At 42.5% G+C, this 12,392-nt stretch overlaps 1 protein-coding gene across 8 annotated transcripts in view; it reads right to left on the bottom strand.

Annotated features, from left to right (window-relative positions):
- Positions 1–12,392, bottom strand: part of ubtf (upstream binding transcription factor) — a 63,648-nt gene that overhangs the window by 35,418 nt on the left and 15,838 nt on the right. The gene's annotated exons all lie outside the window — the stretch shown is intronic.

Here is a 12,392-nt window from a genome sequence, read left to right as displayed (position 1 = left end):
GGTAATTGGCCGGATTGGATTTGTCCTGCTTTTTGTGGACAAGACATATCTGGGCAATTTTCTCCATTATCATCAGGTAGATGCCGTACTGAAAAAGCTTGGCTAAGGGCGTGGTTGGTTCTGGAACACAAGTCTATAGTCCTACAGCTGAGATGTTGTCAGGGCCTATAGCCTTTGCTGTATCCAGTACGCTCAGCCATTTCTTGATATCACATGGAGTGAATCGAGTTGGCTGAAGACTGGCATCTGTGGCATCCCTCCTGACTGTATACCACTGCACGCCACCTCTGGTGGATCTGTCCTGCCAGTGGGTCAGGACATACCCAGGGATTGGTGATGGAGGAGTCGGGGACATTGGCTGCACAGTATCATTCGGTGAGTATGACAGGCTGTTGCTTGATTAGTCTGTGAGACAGCTCTCCCAATTTTGGCACAAGTCCCCAGATATTCACATGGAGGACTTTGCACGGTCAACTAGGCAGTGTACGCCTCTGTCATTTCCAATGCCTAGATCAATGTCAGGTGGTCTGTACAGTTTTAATCCTAATTAACCTTTTTGTTCTGGTTTGATACAACTGAGTGACTTTCTAGGCCATTTCAGAGGGCAATTAAGAGTCAACCACATTGTTATAGGTCTGGAGTCAGTCTCATGTGGGCCATCCTGAGCAAGACGGCAATTTCCTCCCCTCAAGGACATTGGTGAACCAGATGATGTTTTCCAACATGATCATGATGAGAGTAGCACTTTATTCCAGATTTATTAATTGATTTTAAATTCCCTCAGCTGCCAGGGTGGTATTTGAACTCATGCTTCTGCAGCATTAGTCCAGGTCTCTAGATTACTAGTCCAGTACCATTACCACTTTGCAAAGTTTAAAACAAACCTTAACATTTTGACTTTATTTGGTTGCGTCAGGCGGGGTTGTGGGGGAAAGCGATAGACTTTGAGCTCACAGTGAGGACTGTTGGTGCTACAGTGCACAAAGTCTGAAAGAAATGCAGAAGGTACTTCCAATTCAGATTTAGCACTTAGATGCAGGGTAAAGATCAAGTCCACTCCACTATTTTGGGCCCCCACTCAAGAAACATCCACTAGTTGCACTAATGCAACTCCTCTCCACATTCCATTTCCCCATGCCCATTATCCTATTACCATCTTCAATTGAAATTGCCTATTTAAAACAGATGACAGATGTTTTTAGCTGGGAACCCAAGCTCAATAAGACTTAGCTGAGCTACTATTATATTGTGGCACAACGAGATTGAGAGTTCCCAAAATCATTTCACACATAGGGCCTTACAACAGGCAGGTAAAAGGAAGCTTGCACTCTCTGTGCAGGAACTGAACTCATACCCGATACAGAGGAGGACCCATCTTGTAGATACTGATTAAACAACAAGAAAATATATTGGTGGCCTGATGAGTTGCATACTGCAAATACTACATTTTACTGTTTAAAAAAAAAGCACTGGAATGTTTTAATTTGATCATGAAGCCATGTTGCAATTTTATATGTAACTTTGATCTATTAAACTGCACAAAAATGTTTCCAACTGTTGCAGCTTGGCAATGTTTCTTGAAGTATAATCAAAATAAATGTGACATTGGAATCCCTCTGATTCAGTAGATCGGTATATAAGGAATATCTGTTATAACTCCTGTCTTCCTCCTTCAAATTTATGATTATTTAAATTGTTTGGCAGAACAAGACTAGCAGGAGATGAAGAGAATGTGCAAAGAATTTGGAAACCTGGAATTCAGATAAAAAGTAGCTACAGCTGATATTTTACATAGAACACAGACTAACCTAGTTCTCATTGATGTTTAGCTTTTCAAGCACTCAGGTTGATAGCTTACAAGATCAAAATAAGTTTCTCTGTTGCAATTCGTGGTTATACTACAAAGAAATCTCAATTATTTGAAGCAGATTGATCTGAATTCCAATGCTTTTCCAAGGTAAAAATGTTGCGATTTGCATCTAGTCCACTGATCTCAGTAGAGTGGGGACATTTCCAGACTTGGCAGTATCATGAATTTGTAGCATGATGGCCAAAGGTAACTCCACCAGAAACAAAGCTCAATATAAGTAGTTACATTCCACACCACCCCCAGCGAGAGCGAGACTTCAAACCCCACTATGCAGGCACAAAGCTTTTTATTCCCCCCTCCCCCATCAATGATGTAATTTCCACACAAAGTCAGTCTCCTGGTCAGTTCTCATTCAAGTCAATGGTGTAACTGAATCCATTTAAAAGTTCACCGTTTGGAGTACAAATTAATCCACCCACTTATTTACCCTCTTCCAATCGGACTTTCACATGAACATCCAAAGCCCGAGTTCACAAGTGACATTCAATATTTACGCCACACAAGTGCCGGGTGATGGCCATTTCCAATAACAGCAAGCCCGCCCACTTTCCCAGCACCCCCATTACCAAGCCTGCACCAATATCTTGTGTGGGAGAGGGGGCGTACCATAGGCCAGAAACTTATCTTAACTCAGACTTAGCAACAACATGGCTACAAAAGCAGAGCAGAGGTTTGGTATTCTTTGACAAATACCTCACCACCTGACCCCTCAAAGCCTTTCCACCACGTACAAAGTTAGGGCCAGGTGTGTGACAGAACGCTAACTAGTTGCAACCCATCATTATCCAGGACACAACGGACTGCTTCACCTATACCATTAGACTGGACATCCATTTCTTCCATCAATGCAACGATTTGACTGCAGGACATACTATCTACAGAAAGCACTGCAGCAGTTCACTAATCTGACTTCAGCAGTCCCTCACAGCCCCACGCCCTCTACGACCAGCAAGGGCAGCTGCAGTCTCACAGTAACTTGAACTCCAAGTCACAAGCAAGGGGAGGTACATTTTGTCAAGGATTAAAGAAGGAATTTCTAAAGAAGAAAAATTCAACACCACAGTTATAATACTGTAGAACGTTCATTTATGATCCACATTAGCAAGATTTCCAAATATGTTTGCAAATTAGACCATTATGGCAAAATATATATCTCTATATTCAATTTATAGCCTTGTCTTCTGTATTCCTAGAGATAGTAGATAAGTGTTTAACACCCAAGATCTCTTTATCGTGAAAGAAAAATACAATAGGCTGGATTTTGCGCGAAGATTAACCGTGAGATTAATAGCACTCATCCTTATTAAGGAGCAACTTGCGGTGTCCACACGTGCACAGTTAAACGCAGAAATCAAGAAGTCGCTGTCCGAGTTGCCCAGCATCTCCACATGCTTTGCTGTACCAGTACTTTGCCAAGAAATTCAGCATTCACATACATCCAACAGCATGAAGTTGGGGTACTTACCCACCAAACTCCTAGAAGAATTAGGTCTCGTCCATTCAAGTGTAATTGAGTTTTTAACGGTGAGATAAATTTTAATCACTGCCAAGCAACCTCTCTAGCACTGAAAATTAACTTTTACAAGTGTGGAACTTCAATCCTTCAGATTTTAAACTGTTGGCAATTTAAAAAAATGTAAATAATTATCTTTACTTTCTATCTCATCTCTTTCATAATCCCATCTTTTTCTCTTTCACTTTCTGTAGATGATTTTACATTGTACTACAAATTCTGACACTTCATAGAATCATAGAAATTTATAGCACAGAAAGAGGCCATTCAGCCCATAATGTCCATGCAGGCCATCTGATGAAGGGTCACTGACCTGAAATGTAACTCTACTTCTCTCTCCACAGATGCTGCCAGACCTGCTGAGTATTTCCAGCATTTCTTGTTTTTATTATAGGCCATCAAGCCTCATCCCACTTTCCAGCTCTTGGTCCATAGCCTTGCAGATTACGGCACTTCAGTGCATATCCGTACTACTTAAATGTTACGGTTTCTACCTTCGCCACCCTTTCAGGCAGTAAGTTCCAGATCCTCACCACCACAACCTCCCCCCCCCCCCCCCCCGAGTGAAAGGATTTCCCCTCAAATCCTCCTACCTCTTACCCTAAATCCATGATTCCTGGTTTATGGACCCCTTAACCAAGGGGAATAGGGCCTTTCTCTCCACTTTATCGAGACCCCTCAATTTTATACACTTTAATTAGGTCTCCCCTCAGCATCGTTTGCTCCAAAGAACCTTAGCCTATCCAATCTTTCCTCGTAACTAAAATTCTACAGTCCAGGCAACATCCTCATAAATCTCCTCTGTACCCTCTCTAGTGCAATCACATCTTTCCGAAAGTGCAGAGAGCAAAACTGCATGCAGTACTCCCGCTGTGGCCTAGTGTTTTATACAGTTCTAGTAAAACCTCCCGGCTCCTATAATCTATGTCTCAGCTAATAAAGACAAGTATCCCGTATGCCTTCTTGACCACCTTCTCTACCTGACCAGCAACCTTTGGGGATCTGTGAACGTGCAACATGTACACGTTCCTCTACATTCTCAGTATCCTATCATTTATTGCATATTCCCTTGCCTTGCTAGCCTTCCCCAATTCTCTGGACTGAATTCCATTTGCCACTGTTCTGCGCACCTGACTAGCCCATTGACATCTTCCTGCAGTCTATAGCTTTCTTCTTCATTATCAAATCAGATGGCCAATTTTTGTATCATCTGCAAACTTCATCTTACCCCTTACATTCAAGTCCAAATCATTGATATATACCTGAAAAAGGGACCTAGTACTGAGCCCTGTAGAAACAGCCCTGCAGTTACAAAAACACCCATCGACCTTTACCCTTTGCTTCTTGCCTCTCCGCCAATTTTGGATCCAATTTGTCGCTTTGCCTTGGATTTCAAGGCCTTTACTTTTGTGACCAGTCTGCCATATGGGACCTGATCAAAACACCTTGCAAAAATCCATATAGGCTACATTAGACACACTATCCTCATCCACCCTCCTCAAAAAATTCAATTTTAGTCAGTCAGACATGCCCTTCCCTTAGCAAACCCATGTTGACTGTCTTTGATTAATGTGTCTTTCTAAATGAAGGTTTTATGCTGTCACTAAAAATTATTTCCCAATAATTTTCCCACCACCGAGGTCAGGCAGTCTGGTCTGTAATTAAAAAGGGAGAAAGGGATAGATTGCCGAAACAATGGTACAACATTGGCTGTCCTCCAGTCCTCTGGCACCACACCTGTCGCCAGAGAGGATTAGAAAATGATGGTCAGAGCCATCTTTTTTCTTTTCTTCCTTCCCATAACAGCCTAGGATACATTTCATCTGGGCCTGGGGATTTATCCACTTTCACAGATGTTAAACCCCTTAATACTTCCTCTCTATGTTAATTACATATAATATTTCACATTCCTCCTTCTTGACTGCAATGTCTGTATTATCCCTCCCTTTTGTTAAAATAGATGCAAAGTACTCATGAAGAAACATATGAAGATCCTCCACCTCCACAGCTTATGGTCCCAAGTAGGCCCTAGTCTTTCTTCAGCTTTCCACATGCTCTTTATGCATTTATAAAAAGAAATCTTCGAATTTTCCTTGATTTTACTTAATATTTTTTCACGACCTCCCTTTGCTTTCCTAATTTCCTTTTTAATTCTACCCCTACACTTTTAATACTCCTTTGGGTTTTCTGCAGTACTGAGCCCACGGTACCGACCATAAGCTTCTCTTTTAAAAAAAACTTGATCTGCTCATTTAAGCCGTTGGACATTCAGGGGGCTCTGGATTTGTTAGTCCCTCTTTTTTTAAAAAAAAGGGAATATACTTGCTCTGAATCCTCTCCATCTCTTCCTTGTATACCTTAAATTGCATCTTAGCTTAATAAAATTAGCTTCCCACCCAGCCCCACAAAACAAGAAATTTTAATCCTGGTCCATCTTTGTCCTTTTCCAGAACTACCCCAAATCTAACTGAATTGTACTCACTTCCACCAAATTGCTCCCCAACTGATACCCCTTCCACTTGCCCAGCTTTGTTCCCTAAAACTAAGTCCAGAACTGCCTCCTCTCTTATTGAACTTGCTACGTATTGGCTAAAAAAGTTTTCCTGAATGCATTTTAAGAATCCTGCCCCCTCTGCCATTCACAGTAATTTTATCTCAGTTAATATTATGGCAGTTGAAATCCCCCACTATTACTGGCCTACTGTTTTTGCACCGAGAGATATGCCTACAGACTTTTGCTCTTCTATTACCCCTGATTATTTGGGGGTCTATAGCACACTCCCAGTAGTGATTGCCCTTTTTTTTGTTCTACAGTTCAACTCACCCGGCCTCATTTGATGATCCTTCTACCATATCATCTCTCCTCACAGCTATAAGCATTTCTTTAATCAGTATTGTGACCCCCCCCCCCCTCCTTTTTTTAATACCCCTCCCCATCTCATCTGAAAACGCTGTAACCAGGAATGTTCAGCTGCCACTCCTGCCCTTTTTTCAGCCATGTCTCAGTAATAGCTATGTCATACTCCCACGTCAATCTGTGCTCTCAACCCATCTGCCTGATTCTCTTAACTTCGTACATTGACATATATACAATTTAGCACTGCCAAACTCCCTCGTTATCTGTTTTCTAGCCTTTGTTTCCTCTGCCTTCCAAACACACATTAATTTTCTGCCTTCCATTTCCAACTTTTATTCTCGCCCTTTGGAATCTGTTTTTAGGTTTCAATCCCCTGCCAAGATAGATTAATCCCTCCCCAACAGCACTAGCAAAAACCCACTGCGAGGTTATCGGTCCCAGTCCTGTTGAAATGCAACCCAACTGGCATTTAAAGGTTCCACCTCCCCCAGAAGCAGTCCCAGTGCCTCAGGAACCTAAAGCCCTCCTTCCTGCACCATCTCTCCAGCCACTTATTCAGCTCGATCTTATTTCTGCACTCACTCGCACATGGCATCTGGAGAAATCTGGTGATTACTACCTTTGAGGTCTTGCTTTTTAATCTCTCTCCTACCTCCCTGAACTCTGCTTTCAGGATCTCATCTCTCTTTCTAAGCCATTGGTGCCGATATGGACCATGACCTCTGACTGTGCACCCTCCCCCCCTCAGAATATCCTGCAGCCATTCCGTGACATCCTTGATCCTAGCACCAGGGAGGCAACATAGCATTCTGCAGTCACATCTGCAGCTGCAGAAGCACCTGTCTGTTCCCCTCACTCCTGAATCCCCTTCCACTCTTCTTCCTTTCCCCACCCCACCACCCGCACCCCAACTCCATGCAGCTGAGCCACCCATGGTGCCGTGGACTGGGCTCTGCCTGCACTCCCTAGAGGAACCATCATTCTCAGCAGTATTCAGAACTGAAAATCAGTTGGAGAGTGTGATGCACTCATGGGATGCTTACTCTGCCTGCCTGGTCCTCCTTGTCTTTCTGGCAGTCACCCATTCCCTCTTGGCCTGCACATTTTTAAGCTGCGCAGTAACCACCTCCAGAAATGTGCGATCCACAAAGTGGTCAGCCTCGCAGATGCCCCATAGTCACTCCAGTCACCACATAAGCTCCAAAGGCCAGAAGTTGAGCTGCTCTAGCTGGCAACGATTCCTGCAAATCATCCAGGCCAAGAAAGGCACCCAGGGTTTCCTACATGGATGCGCTTTCCAAAGAGCTGAGGTTCCCTGCCGTGCCTTTACACACTAGAAAATTATTTAGAAACACTTACCAGTTACTCACCAGGTCTGTCTTCAGCTCCGTCACTTGGATTACTCCTTGTTTTGTAAAAGACCAGAACAGCACCTCTTACCTCATTGTGCTGAATTCCCTCACTCACCAAATTCTCTGTTAAATACTCTATGAAAGTCAAGCTGGATTTTGTGCTACTTACTTTGTACATATCTCACGAAAGGTTCATCCATCTAACTGGTTGAGGCGACACGCCATTGCTTGCCCTGCTTAGAAGTCCCAGATCCCCTGTGAGAATGCTGCACTATTTTGACACCAGGGAAGCAATGTACCACCCTGGAGTCACATTTGCAGCTGCAGAGGCACCTATCTGTTCCCCTTACTATTGAATCCCCTTCCACTCACCCCCATGCAGCTGAGTTCATTGCAAAAGTAAATTTGAGCTCATCCGAAGCTCTGCCACCCATATTCTAACTCGCATCAACTGCCGCTCGCTGACCTACATTGGCTCGAGGCTAAGCAATGCCTCAATTTTGAAATACTGTTTTCAAATCCTTCCATGGCCTCACCTATTGCTAACCTTCTACAACCTTCTGAGATGTCTACCCTCCTCCAATTCTGGCCTCTTGCACATCCCAGAGTTTAACTGCTCTACCAAATACAGCTGTGCCTTCAGCTACTGAGGACCTAAGCTCTCCTTCCTCCTTTAAGATGGCCTTTCATACCTAACCTCTTTGACCAAGCTTTTGCTCACCTACCCCAATATCTCCTTACGTGGCTCCGCATCAAATTTTGATTGATAGCACGCCTGTGAAGTGCCTTGGGAAGTTTTACTAAGTTAAGGGTGCTATATAAATGCGAGTTGTGGTTTAATGGTGAGCGGCATTTGATCACGGCTGACCGCAAAATCCGGGTCATTAGTTCAGTCTCAGATAAGCAGATAGTTTTCTTTCCAAGTACGAATTGATAAGACAATGGAAGGCCCAAGGTGTCAACTGACTTCATTTGTCACATTCAATGACCAGCATTGACCATCAGACCGCTGTCAGAGACTGCCCACATTTAATATACTGGTGCCGACATTCAATGGAGATGCAGTCATTCATTGCTTTTGTTTAAAATGGATGTGAAGGGTTGTTCCTTATGATCGTGACCTTTTGAAAAAGGAGTAGGATCTTGAATTGGTTGGAATCCATTTTGACAGGCAGCTTCAGCTCAGAGTTGTTGTAATTGAGCTAGCCTACAACCAGATTGAATTAGTATATGAATCTTATGACCACAGTTGCAAGGAGATGTTTTAAAGCCAGCCTGCAGATAGATGAGCTAGATTTCAGTAGCTGGTACTACAGGATAAGGAACATAAGACTTACGAGCAGGAGTAGGCTATTCGGCCCTTCGAATCTGCTCTGTCATTCGACAAGACCACAGCTGAACTCCACTTCTTGTCTGCCCCCCATAACCCTCAACTCCCTTGTCTATCAAAGCTCTATCTAATTCAGCCTTGAATAAATTCAATGACTCAGCCTCCACTGCTTTCTGGGGAAGTGAATTCCACCAACTAACGACCTGCAGAGAAAAAGTTTCTCATTTCCATCTTAAAAGGGAGACCCCTTATTCTTAAACCGTGTCCCCTTGTTCTAGTCTCCCCCACAAGAGGAAACATCCTCCCGGTATCCACTCAATAGAGTCCCCTCAGGATCTTATATGTTTAAGAAACGGGTCTCCATTTTTAAAATCTGTGCTTAGAGAAACAGCAAGTGGGTTGTGTGTTATTTTTTACACATTAATAGAGAAACGTATAGATTATACATCTGCCCGATGCAAATAAAACCATTTGTTGTTTCAAGAGGTTGTGGGTTTGGTTGAGTGAGTAACTAGACTGCTTTTAAAGACAGCATAATTTCATGGCGGCACATAATTCTTTCCAGCATACTGAGTAAATGTTCTGCGTTACAATCCTAGTCATTTACCTAGATGTTGGAATGTAAAGTATGCGCACTGTATCATCAGGGGTAGTAAGGAGCACCAAGTGCTGAGTGAAAGAAAATCCAGTTCACAAACCTAAACTTGTGACAATTATATCGCGTTATTTTTCATTCATGGAACGTGGATGTCGCTGGCAAGGCGAGAATTCATTACCCAACCTTAAATACCCTCAAGAAGGTGGCAGTGAGCCACCTCCCTGAAGCACTGAAATCTCTGTGGTGTAGGTACACCCACAGTGCTGTTAGGTAGAATTCCAGGATTGTGACCCTGTGACGATGAAGGAACCGTGATATATTCCCAAGTCAGGATGAGGAGTAGCTTGGAGAGGAACGTGCAGGTGGTAGTGTTCCCATCCACCTTCGTCCCTTGTCCTTCTAGGCGGTAGAGGTAGAAGAGTTAGAAGCTGCTATGGTATGTTACGCACACCAAGAAAAATAAAGCATTGTATGAAAAGGAAATGGTTTAGTCATTGCATGGACAATTACATTTATTGAATTCCTAAATAGCGGTTTGCTCTTTATCTTGAAGCCATGAAGGTAGGTCATGATATAGCAAAGGGACATCATGTTTGAGTCCATACTTCCTGCGTTCAGTAGCCTGGATATTGGATAAACTGTCATAGCGCACAATGAACAGAACCGTTTTTAGGTTACTACAGCCACTGGTTCTATCATGCAAATCAACAGGATCCTCATCTTCAAAAGCAGAACACTACAACAGACCTGCTTCAGTCTTAACTCCCAAAATTTATGAAAATATTAGAACAAGTGACTAGTAGCAGTAAGAACTGTTTTTTTTTTAAATACAGTAAAGCTTGGCTAGTATAAATAGCAGAAAATAGTACATACCTACAAACATCATTCTACCCCCAACCAACTCTATTAGCTTACAGACCGTCTTCCCTATGCCATGAAGGCCCCCACCTGCCAAGAATGAGGCATATTAATTTTATCATATGATCAATTTTAAACTGTTGGAGTGAAGAGATGACTTGTTTACAGAGAACAGCAGTGGCTGTAAGAACATTTTTATACGAACAGACAATGCTTGGAGAGACAAAAGAATTGCTCACTGACTCAAGTAACAGATTGGTCTGGGCAATGGGGATCCAAGAGTTTGTTGAAAAAAAACTTAGTCACATGACTAACCAGCTGGCCAGCTTGGAGTTTTGAATTGTGCTCACAGGAGAGTTTAAAGATACAGACTGCAGACTGTAACTGATCCTGGAACAGGAACGCCTCACCTGGCTGGCTCTCTCTCACTTTCTCACAAGCCTCCGGACCCACTGAAGACAAGTAAACCTCAAGAGAGAAAAGACTCCTACATCGAAACAAGTTAAAGCGTGCACAGGGCCCCAACGACCAGCAAGACTTACCGGCAACCAAAGACTCAACATCAAACTCAAAAGGACTGTAACTACAATCCAGTTATTGCCTCAAACTTTCCCCCTTTATTCCTTCTACTTTTTCTGTCACTATCTGCGTATGCATGCGAGCATGGCTGCGTCGCATATTCGTAGTCGTTAACCAGCTTCGAGTTTAAGATTAATAAACTTATGCCTTTCTTGTTTAAATCTTAGGAAACCTGTCTCATTGATTTCTGTGCCTTACAATTGGAAAACGCTGAACAAGGATTCACTGAGGGGGAGCTAAAACACGGGGTTTTTAAAATTAAACCCTGTTACGATTAAACCAGGCAAAGGCTGAGAGGGAACCCTTAGACCCTTTCTCACGTGGTCATAACACCTACAAAAGACCCTAAAGCAAACCTTAAAAATCCTCTTTGGGCTAACAAAATAGAACTGGAGCCAGGTAGATTTTAAATAACTTCCTGCTCAATTCATAGGTTTCTGTACAGATACCTGAAACAAATTTGAATTGACTGGCTTGGCTCCTCCAAGCAAACTGTCCAACCTACAAACCATAAACTGGGAGTGTGTGCGTGTGCACAGACACATGTGCGGTTGGTTTAAACCCATTAAATACAATACTATGAACGAAGTAAAGATGCCAATCTTGATTTAAGCTACATCATGGATAAAAATATTTTTTGTTAGAGTACATGAAGTTCGAGCCCAATGGCCTTTTCAATTAGGAAGAGATGCTGATGTGGCATCCTGAAAAGTCAAACTAGTATCCAAAAACTAAGGCTACCAACACCAAGGATCAGAAGGAAATAATTTCCCATAAAATGTAATTACATGGGCAGAGTTATATTTGAGAACAGTTGGGAGAACCAGTACTATCAGGGAAACCAAAGACCCTTAGAAATGCTATCTCTGAACCATGATGCAATAATAATTCTACTTGGCTGTTCCAGAAGTTCTATGTACAAAGTTTTCACAAAAATGGGCAGAAATCAACTTGATTACTTATAAGCCAAAGCAAGTGGCATATCTTCGACATTTTCACAATAACCTATCTTTTGGATCTGAGGGGAGAAGGACATCATCTGCAGTGCAAACATGCCTGATGAAGATACATAAAGGGCCGCTTTACTTTTAAAATTCCCAAAGCAATACAAGAGCTTCACGATGGTATGGTCAGAATCTTCTGCATCATGAGAAACAGTCAGATAACTATTCCAAATTAACATCAGCTATAAAAATCCAGAATTTTTCAGATGTTTGATTATCTGAATCTCATCAACTCACTGCTTCAGTTTCCTTGTAAAGGATTTTTTTTTTTTAATTGTGAGGACTTACCTTTGTGGGTCACAATATCTCAATAAAACAGCACAGAAAACAAACTGATAAATTTTTAGTTGGAGAACTCACTGCATGAAAAATGCTCGTCGACTCATCATTCTCCACAAAGCTCCCCCTAATGGTAGAAAAGCTAGCTCCTT

Source organism: Heterodontus francisci, chromosome 33, assembly GCF_036365525.1.
Source record: "Heterodontus francisci isolate sHetFra1 chromosome 33, sHetFra1.hap1, whole genome shotgun sequence".
In the NCBI taxonomy this organism is placed as follows: Eukaryota; Metazoa; Chordata; class Chondrichthyes; order Heterodontiformes; family Heterodontidae; genus Heterodontus; species Heterodontus francisci.
This window is presented reverse-complemented; position numbering and strand designations above follow the sequence as displayed.